General features: G+C 36.3%; 1 protein-coding gene across 2 annotated transcripts in view; it reads right to left on the bottom strand.

Moving 5' to 3' along the window:
- Positions 1 to 7,391: 7,391 nt before the first annotated feature.
- Positions 7,392 to 11,245, bottom strand: part of SYNCRIP (synaptotagmin binding cytoplasmic RNA interacting protein) — a 39,801-nt gene continuing 35,947 nt past the window's right edge. For both annotated transcript variants that reach the window (XM_055134751.1, XM_004605643.3), the window contains exon 12: positions 7,392 to 11,245. This exon is cut by the window's right edge. The gene's annotated coding sequence lies outside the window, so the exon portion shown is untranslated.

Consider the following 11,245-nt stretch of genomic DNA (forward strand, 5'->3'; position numbering starts at 1 on the left):
CCACTACATGATTCCCCACACATAGTGCCTGTGGCCCCAAATTAAAACAAACAAAAACAATTATCATTTCCTTGGGCCAGACGTGTAATGCAAAACTAAAGGCATGTGGCTGTAGCAGTAATCCTGTTTCAAATTCCTGCACCTCCCAAGGTCCACAAGCATAGTCCCTGAGCAAAGATCTTAGGTGTGGCCGAAACAAAAACAAAAAAATATCATTCCCAAAGGTCCTTTCTCAACTATCTAGGAAAGAAGATGGTACAATAAAATGTTCTAGTCTGATCATGAAATACCTGGCATTATCACCAAAGATGCTTCACTAGGGTCAGGGGTTTGGTATTGAACACTAATGCTGTATTGGCTCATATACGATTTCTGTAATGTCTTTAGAAAACATTTACAAAAGTAGTAAAAGCAAACTTTTTGCTACAAAACTATAAAAATAAGGCTGGAGCGATAGTAAGAGGGTAGGGCGTTTGTCTTGCACTCGGCCAACCAGAGTTCAATTCCCAGCATCCCGTATGATTCTCTGAGCACTACCAGGAGTAAATTCTGAGTGCAGAGGCAGGAAAATCCCTGTGCCTTTCCGGCTATAAGCCAAAAAAGAAAACTATAAAAATAAAAGTGTCCTTATTATTAGACTGTTATTCACTAGCCAGATTCATTAATGTAGTAGTAATTTAATGAGTTATACCTAGAATTTCAGAGTTGATAGTTGAGCACCAATTCCAAAGTTTAAATCACTAACAAGATAAATTACTAACAAAAATAAATCCAGGCCGCTTATTTAGGGTCCCAAGCAAATATATAGCAGTTTAGGAAATAAGGGGATAATTTGACTTATTTCTCAGTGAACTATGTAATATTCAAGCTTTCCCCCTCAGTACACAGAAGTCCTGAAACCAGAGATAGTACAAGAGTTAATTTAATTGTCCTCCAATGTGGTTGCTTCAACCCCAAATAGGGCATATGGTCCTCTAAGTACAGCCAGGAGTAAACTTTGAGCACCACCAGCTGTAGCCCGCAAGCAACGCAACTCCCCCCACACACACAAAGAAACAGTTCCTAGAAGAAAAAACAAGTCCCAATATTTACACGTGAGGAATATATGTCTAACTTGAGCCTCCAAAGAGTAATGATCACAAGAACGTAGCAGGGCTGAGGCCAGAGCAATAGAACAATGGGAAGAGTGTTTGCCGTGCGCATGGCCAACCTGGGTTAAATCCCTGGCATCCCATATGGTCCCTCAAGGACCACCAAGATTCCTGTGTTACTCAGGAGTAACCCCTGAATATCACTGAGTGCAGCCCAAAACCAAAACCAAACAAACAAACAAAAAAAAAAAACCAAGGAAGTAGCAGGGACCAGGAAAGATAAGTCAAAGATCTGGAAGACATTTGCATATGCTCTTGGTTATGCTCCTTGGAACTACATGGTCCCTTAGCATTGCTCAAAGCAACCCCTAAGGACTAAGATTAGTCCCCAAGTACTATCAACCTAAAAAAAAAGGACAAAAATTGTAATGCCCTAGGAAATGTCCTGTCCAAAGATAGAAGGCATTGAGATAAAAGGTGTTCTAATGTAACGTTTCCTGGATTTTATCAAACTAAATCTTCACAACAAAGTATGAATCAAATAAAGCAAATCTTTGAAGATTACCAAAATATACATATTTCACAAAACGTTAAAATCCAGAAATATACTAAACATAATCTCTAACAGGTAAGGAAACTCAGGAAACCAAGAAATTATTTGTGTGTATTATCTTAAATACATCAACGACAAAAAAAAAAAAAGCTTGCATCCACCTACTGGAGAAACTTCTCAGCGAAGTCATGAGACTGCATTAACATACAGCGTTTTGTCTTCACTGCCTACCATAAACATATGAAAAATAGTTGTCAGGTTTATAAGAATGCAAATAGGAGGCTGGAATGATAGTACAGTGGGTAGGGCATTTGCCTTGCACAAAGCGGGCCAGGGTTCGATTTCCAGCATCCCATATGATCCTCCAAGCACTGCCAGAAGTAATTCCTGAGTGCAAAGCCAGGAGTAACACCTGTGCATTGCCGGGTGTGACCGCACCCCCAAAAAAGTAAAGGGTTAAAAAAAAAATTTCTTTAAATAATGTAAATGGTCTATTCATAAAAGAAGCATGCCTATGTCCACAGTTAACTATGTCCTAGACATATTAACAATCTTAATCTTTTATTTCCTGGCATGTATATCCAAATAGTATTGCCATTAAAAAATTTCCAAGGTGGGCTAGAGTTATAGCACAGCGAATAGGGTGTTTGCCTTGCACTCAGCCAACTCGAGTTCAATTCCCAGCATCCCATATGGTCCCCCAAGCACCGCCAGGAGTAGTTCCTGAGTGCATGAGCCAGGAATAACCCCTCTGCATCGCCAGGTCTGACCCAAAAAGAAAAAAAAAAAACCCAAAAACAAAAACATTACCAAGGGTAAGTAGGAGATGGAGTAAGTGTTTAGTAGGTGCTTGCTTTGTACCCACACCAAATGGAGTTCGACTCCCGACAAACACATATGGTCCTCCACACACCACTTGTGGGTCACTCCCAAGCAGAGGCCTGAACAGCCCCTGAGTACCACTGGGTATATCAATCACTTCTGAAAAAATTAGTCTCGGGACTAAAGAACGAAACAGTGCATGCTTTGCATGCAGGAGGCGCTGATTCAATTTCCAGCACCATAGTCCGGTGAGCAATACCTGGGATGATCACTCAGCACAGAGCAGATTATCTCCTAAGAACGTACACAGCCCAAATACCAAAAACATAAAACCCCAAATTCAAGAGTGACCAAAAAATACATCTATAAATAAGACTGGGGGCTGGAGAGATAGCACAGCGGGTAGGGCGTTTGCCTTGCACGCGGCCGACCCGGGTTCAAATCCCAGCATCCCATATGGTCCCCTGTGCATCGCCAGGTGTGACCCCCCCCAAAAAAAAAGTATAAATAAGACTGCTCTGATAAGTTATATGTCTTAGGAAAGTTACTTTCTATAAATACATAAAAAGCTACACTGATAACATGGAAAACTAAAGCCTAAAACAATGAACCCTATCCAATTATTTTAATCCAAATTCCAAAATGTGTATGCACTCTTCCTTCCTGAAAATACTACCTCAGAAAATAGTGAGGAAAATGCAAAACCTAAGACAGTGAAATCCAGTAGATTATTTTGGAAAGAATAATAAACCTTGGATGACATAAGTACAATGAACATTATAGAAATAACTCAAAAAAATCTCAGGGAGATTAGAAGCTTTTTCAAAAAGGTACATCTTGTCAATCCAGGATTTGTCTATGAACAGTGTCCACTAAAAACACTACATTTTAGAAGTTAAGTGATAGTATAACAGTGTGCTTGCCTTGCACTAGGGCCAATCCAGATCTTACCTCTGGTAGGCATATAGTGCCCCTAGTTCAGCCAAGAGTAATCCGTAAGTTCAGAGCCAGGACTAAACCATGAGTACAGACAGGCGTGGCCCAAAAAACAAACAACAAAAAAAATTGCAGCAGCACCTATATTTCTTCATGGTCTAACAGGAGACATATAAGAAAATCATTTATAAAGTATAATATACAACAGAAAACAATTCAAAGAAGCGTGCTTGAACCTTTCAGTTACAGAACAAACAGTAAAATTACCAGTAGATTTCTTTGTACTTTTTAAATAATAATCAACTGAATTTTAACTAAAATTAAAAGTAAGTTAAATTTAGATGGGCAAAGTAACCGAACTAATTTATAGCAAAAGCTTCGTTTATTTTTAAAAAGCATAAATACTAAGTAACTCTTATCACTACTCCCATTAGGATACAGATAAATTACGTCTCTCCAAGTGATTTAACTTCAATCTACCAACATTACTGACTTCATGTCATCACTGTTTTTATTATGAATTACTTTTAGGAAGCTTTGGGGCCTGGGAAATAGTTCAAAAGACTGAAGCATATGCTCTGCTCTGAGTCTAGGGCTTAATCCCCAACACACTGTCTCCTGAACACTCCAGGGAGTGACTGATGAGCACAAAGCAAAGCATAGCACCTAAGCACTAATTACAAAGCACCACTTAAAAAGGAAACAGCTTTTTTCAAGAATATGGCTATATAGCCTTCATGCTTTTCTCAGGCTTTATTACTTATCCTCTACTATGCTCTGCAAGAGAACCTTATTAATACTTTATGGACTCAACACCAAGCAATTAAGCATTCAATCTTGGAACATTCTTTCGAAAACTATGTAAGGTCCATAATTGTTCAGCATCTTAAAATTAAGAAACTGAACTTCAGGGTGCTGGAGTGATAGCACAGTGTACGGTAGGGTGTTTGCCTTGCATGCAGCCGACCCGGGTTCAAATCCCAGCATCCCATATGGTTCCCTGAGCACCACCAGGAGTAATTCGAGCCAGGAGTAACCCCTGTGCATCACCGGGTGTGACCCAAAAAGAAAAAAAAAAACCGAAAGAAATTGAACTTCAGCATTAAAAGAAATTATGGCGTCTGGCAGCTTTAGTATCACTAATAGATTAAAAAGAAACTCTATAAATCACAAAGCCAATTGTTTCCTTCAATAGTTTTTGTCAAATAATCATCAGCCTTAATCTACTTAAAATGTTAGCATTTCATGCTAATGTTTAAAAGCCTTCCATGTTGTAAAGTGGTGGAAAATTTTATCCCTTTATGTTAACATATCACAATTAAGCCTAACTGTGAAAATGTCCAAAACAAAATACTTGCCTTGAGTATCACTAGACTTCCCTGCATTCAAGGAGCTTCCATTCTAAAATTGAGACAAAAAAAAAAAAAATAAAATAAAACCTTGGGGGGGATGAGTGAGGGTTTGAACAATCCCCAGAGGTGCTCAGGGGATCATTTCTGGCAGGGTTTGGGGAACCACATGGGGTGCCAGGTACCCAGGTTAGCCACGTGCATGGAAAGTGGCCTACCATTGTACTATCACTTCAGTCCCTGTGCCAGTAAACTTTTAAAAAAATTGAATGGCCTAAGAACAACAAAGCAAGCTGTATAGGTTGATCAACAGACACTCGGGCAAGGATAAGCCAAAAAACTGAACTACACGATCTACTACTGGGTCCCTAATGTTGCTGGTAGTTGTCATAAATGCCAAAGAATAGACCTAATTAATTGTTCGTAATTAATGAAATTTTATCATCCTACTATGTCTTTTAAAATGAATTTTAAGTTAGACAGGGTCAAAGTAATTTTTTTTAATGTTTAAGTATCCCTGTATGATTTCTGCAAATTCATGTTTTTAAAACACAGGATAAAATTCTGACAAATGTTATTACCAATGCCCGCAGATACAGAGAACTGAATACCCTATTTTTACAAATGACTATTGTAAATACAAGTTATGTTTCAACTTAAATGGCCTAAAAACTATTACTATGCTTTCTAATATTGAGAAGTTAAAGTAGTTTTAGAAGCACAATATACTCTTAAAATTTAAAACGATCACAGTGGCTGGGGACAGAGATAGTAGAAGAGGTAAAGTGCTTGCACATGGCTTACCCAGGTTTGATGCATTCAAACACCAGAAGTGATTCAGAGTGCAGAGGCAGGAATAATCCTAATAAACTCCTATGGGAGTGGCCCCAAAACAAAAATAACTAGGCAGGTGTGTGTTTCAAAGGGTAGTGTGCATGCCTACGACCCGGCTCCAAAGGCTAGAATATACTGTTGGGTAAGGCAAATTGCCTTGCATGGGGCTGACTAAGGTTATATTCCCCAGGACCCTATGGGTCCCAAATCACTGCCTATAGTAGTCCCTGAGCAAAGAGCCAGTAATAAGCCCTTAGCAATCAGGTGTAGTCCAAAAATCAAAGGCCTAAATTCAGTCCCCAGCACATTATCCCTCAACATCACCGGGAGAAACCCCAAGTACTATTCAGAGTAGTGCCTGAAAACTGCTATGTGTGGCCTAGTATCAAACAAAAAACCACTAAGACTCTTACGTCTGACCTAAAGTAAATGTACCTACTTTTTAACTCCCATTAAAAAAATATATCAGGTCACTAAGTTCCAGACACGAGAACAAGACACTAAGTTCCAAGACACAAAATTCTACACACAAATGCAATTTTTCAGGAGGCCAGAGCTCAGCGGCCAGGATCTCCTTATGATCCCCAGCACATGGACCCCACAGTAATGCAGGGTGTGGTCCAAAAACAAAAGCAAGTTCTTTATTGTTTCATCTCATCTCCAACACTGAAATATCCACGATGGTAAGCAATTCTTCTGGTAAATTCTACATTTTTATACTTAGGATCACCAAACTTTTTAGTCTTTTATAACCAGTGATAATAGCTTATCCACAGAAGTCATCTTCTTTGAAAAAGTAGACACTAATTTCTAAATGACAGGATCCAATCCTAGAATTTTCTCTGAAACAAGTTGTGACAAAAATCTTTCCCTCTAAAAGGAAATTAAAAAAAAAAAAACCATCACGCATAAGATAGCCTCTTAACTCCTGCAAATTAGAAATTTTAAACCAGTTTAAAAAATATTCAGAAAAACTATACAATGGGTTACTGTAATAACCTAATCTTGAGCCTAGAAAATGAATTATAGTTCTTAAGTTGGAAACATGTATTCTAAAATTTTCCTCACCCAGTCTTTTTCTGTCATCTTTATTTCAAACCAAATAGGCAACATAAATGATTTTCAAGGTGTCCTATTTTGCTGCCTTGCACATGGCTGACTTGTTCAATCCCCATCAGATGACTATAAAATGATAAAAACTTGCTTTTCAGTATAAACTTTGACAATCATAAATACAAACCAAATGCCCTAATAAACTTCCCAAAATTACATTGATCCTATGTCCCACAAAAATTCTACAGTTGAGACAAGTCCTGCAAGCAGAATACATTTACAACCCTTCCCCATTCTTTTAATATAGTTTAAGTTACCTAACTCAATCTACATAGTCATACAAAGTGCAACATTGTAATAGTTACATTTGCTCACTTCCCTCTCAATTACTTGGAATTCTCCGTTTGTATCTTCTGAGAAATACAGAGAGTGAAACAACACTGTATGATGTGACATGTCAGAAAAGCAGAACCAATTACCATTAATGTTTTTCCTCGAGTCCGCTGGTATGTGAGTGACCAGTACTTTCATCAAATAAAAGTGAAGAGTGCACTATTCATTCTATACATTTCCCCATTATGTGTTGAATTAGGGATTTGGGGCAATTTGTTGACCATTGACTATTTTGAATGTACGGATAACCAAAATGTGAAAGAGCTCTCAAGACTTCAAGTGTCTATTTAAAAAGCTGTTAAATGAAAAACAAGATGGAGGACACCCACAATAATTCTTGGACTCCTGGAGATCCTAAGACATGCTACAAAAATAGGTCTTTATTCTTAGGAAAATATAGTCAGAGCTAGCTTCCTTATGCTATACATAAAATCTTAACATCAGAGGCAGTACAGATAGTACAGATAGTTTTTGAACTGATCTCCAAACAAGCACAAACCCACTACGTTGAAAAGAACAAGTAATTTGAGGTTTTTGGCAAAAGACAGTACTTCACATCTAATCCAAATCAAAGAGCCTGCAGACAGTTTTCAGTGAGATGAAAGGAATGAAATAAATATAAATTCTATGAATACAAATGTAAGACAATTTAAATAGTCTAAAAGAATATTTTAAATAAAATACTAATCAGGTACAAGCTTTTGTTTCTCAATGCCAGACTTCTAAATGTTTATCAGACTACTGTTAATATCATTAAAAACCTATTCTTGAACCAGAGCATTAATTACAATACTGATTTGCATTTATAAAAAGTTTTACCCCCCCAACGGAGTGCATCTGGTCCTGAAAAACATTATAGGTATATAACTGAAGGCAGACTGTGGTACTAACGTATTTTATATCCTAAGTACTCTTTAATTTTAAAAAGTGACAGACCAAAAAGTCCATCTACTATTTGCCCACAGTTAAAAATATCCTTGAATGTTGGTTCATAATTAGCATCTTAAGAAAAGTAGTGGCATGCCCTATTGAGTGGTAAGATTACTGATTATTTAACACTACATTTTAAAACACCACCCCATTTAGATCTGTTCCATTTTATGCACTGTTAATGGAATTCTTCCTTCATTTCATTATACCCACCACTGAATTCCTGTGGTAGAAAAAAAATTTTGTGGTATACATCATTGGGGAGTAAAAGGTCATGGTAGTGTTCTTTTACAAACCTAAACAATCATTTACTCCAGGGCTAACCTCCTTCCCCTAAATGCATTATGTCCTCCTGCTAATTTCTCCCCTTAAAATAGAGACCACATGTCAGGCTCTGTAATAAGGTGATCGTTGTTTCTAATCAGTGACTTTTGGCTTAGAAGTCAAAAAACAGTCCTAAAGGTAACAATTTTGCCCCGCTAGCATGATATTCAGCCTATTAACTAAGTCTTCAAATATATACACGTGAATACTGGAGATCACCCCATCAGTTCATTTCTATGTTGCTATTTTATCATGAGGAAAATATTTTTATTTTGTTAAATGAGACTTGCAGTAATTTGTAGATTTCTCATGGTGCTACAACCACCATAATGTGTGCAACACTTTTTGTGCTCAATTCCTTCTTAATTTCTAATATCTAATCCTGTTGCACTGGCTAAAAATCTTCCCTCAACAAAAACCATGCTTGAGAGAATACAATTTAACAATGTTTTCTCACAAAGAAACTTTGTGAAATTCAGTTAACTAAATTGATGATCACTTTTGATTGCCAAGTAGTCTGCAGAAACAAAATCTTGCGTCTGTTTTGGTTAGGTAACTCAAGTTTTCTTTTTGAATAATCAAAATGTTCTAATACATTTTCCACCCCAAGGAAGGGACCTGACTAGTGGATTTAAGACCCATTCCTTGAAAATATATACAAAATTTCTTTAACTTGTCATCTGTCCAATCTTTGAAGCTGTCAAAGCCAAGAACCCATAAACAAATCACAAATATCAATAACCTACATTAGTTAACAATCCCCTTTTAACAAGTTGACATTTTTACTAAATTATTTTTGCATTTCCATTTCTCATATCCCATGACATTCCATATAAATTGCATTATTGCTTTATAGGCCACACAACATTCAAAGTATGTTTTATATGCATTGCCTGTTTTCCTTGATCTCTGGTAAGAGTTTGATGCTGATTTACTACAGAAATTTTAAAGTTTGAAAATATCAGTTAGTATTTCTTCTCAGAACTTAATTTTTCACATCACTAATCACTACATGCATATTTAGCTCTGATTATATTGCTCAAAAACTGCACCCATTATCAGAACAGTGCAAATGATATTTAATTTTAAAAGTAATTATAATGGCTTGAATTCAAAGTTATTCAACGAACACTGTCAAGTAATTTCACTTGGATGTGTATTTTTTATAACCACTGTTTACATTCCCATCAATTCTTCACATTTCTTTCATCAGTTTTCCCTCCCAAATACCCAAACTAATGCCAAATAATCTAAAACCCCACAACTCTGTATTTTAATGTTTTTAAGAACACATTTGTGAACTCACAAAAATGTTCATCTTTCAACTTTGACAATGCAGTTCTTATGTCAAACAAACTTACCCTAAAATTCCAACAAATAATTCTGAGAATTAACTTAAAGACCTTGACAGTGTCCCTTTAAAAAGGGTATGACAGTAAAGTGCCAATAGGCATGGCAATGACCTCTTTGATGGGATCATTTAACTCCTTGGAACTAGAAAATGCCAGCACCAAGGATTACACTGAGATTCAATTTTACTGAAGGCTACATTTAGTTTACCCACTTTCCACAACCTATTATACTTATGTCAGAATGAAATGTAAATGTTTGTGTAGCCCTCAAACTTACACTAAAATTGAGATGTACTTTAAAAAAGCACGGGGTAATATATAAAATCAGTGGCAGAAAGTTTCATTAAGCACCAGGAACTAATTTTTGTCACCCCATACTCATTTTGTAGGTAAGTTTCAATAACCGGCAAGGCACATTTACATATATTCCAATGAATACTTATTGACAAATTTTAAATTACACTCTATGTCCCAGCTATCCCAGTAACTGACATACAACATACTAAAATGGTTTATTAAGATAACAAAAAAAAAATCAATTAATGTGAAACATACAGGCTATTGGCAACCACTACTCTAAAATTATGTAAGTACAAATAAACATACTGAGATGTGTGCAATTCTAAGTTTTAAACCAGAATAGTTCTACACTAACACACATTTATATTAATGACACATAAAAAAAATAAAAACTTTATTACAAAAATAAGTTACACTCGCCTCCAGCTTACAGTATAAAACAATTTTATTTGCAGGAATGCAAAATGATTGTTTGCCATGAGTAATTTTTAACATATGACATGTCTAATTTCTTGTTAAATTTTCATTTACTGGGGGAACTGGTGTATAAAACCTTAATTAAGTATAATAAGCTCTGGTCATTGTGGTGCCTATTGGATATGATATTAACTGCAGTATCCCTTTGGGGAAGGGGAAAAGGGATTCCTTTACACCAAGTCCAAATTAAACTATAATTCCACTTTTAACTTTAAGCTATCAATTTAGGACTTGGCAAAAAAATTTTCTGAGGTTGATTCAATAAAAGATGCTTCACCACTGAACACTCACTGTCATCAAGGTGCTTTAGAAAATTAAAAACAGCACAAATGATTGTACTCTAATCTACAAGTTATCATGACCTGCATAAGAAATGGAAAGCTGATTCACATTTTTGCAGTGATCAGCAATAAGAAATGCACTAATGAAACATACCTTTTACCTAAAAAGCTAAACTACAGCCATATACTAATTTCTATGATTTATGAAAAAACTTCAAAATATCCAAATGTCAGGCTTCGCTGTACAACTGTCAGTTTTAGTCTGACTTTTTATAAAGGGACACTGCAGTATTTAGTACAAGTTCGGATGCACTTTTTTTTGAACATTTGATGTCTTACAAAAGTAACATCTTGCTAAACTATTATACATCCAAATAACTACAATATCTGAAGAAGCAAGGCTGCTTTTTCAGCCACAAAATACGACAAAAGCAAGGCCTGTTATGATGGTCATGAGGAAGTCTTACAAGCCTCTGAAACTAAAGGCAACTAAGAATGTTACATTTGGTATATTAAATCTTACCCTCATATCATTTAACAAGCCTTGCTT

This window comes from Sorex araneus, chromosome 4 (assembly GCF_027595985.1).
Source record: "Sorex araneus isolate mSorAra2 chromosome 4, mSorAra2.pri, whole genome shotgun sequence".
Lineage (NCBI taxonomy): Eukaryota > Metazoa > Chordata > Mammalia > Eulipotyphla > Soricidae > Sorex > Sorex araneus.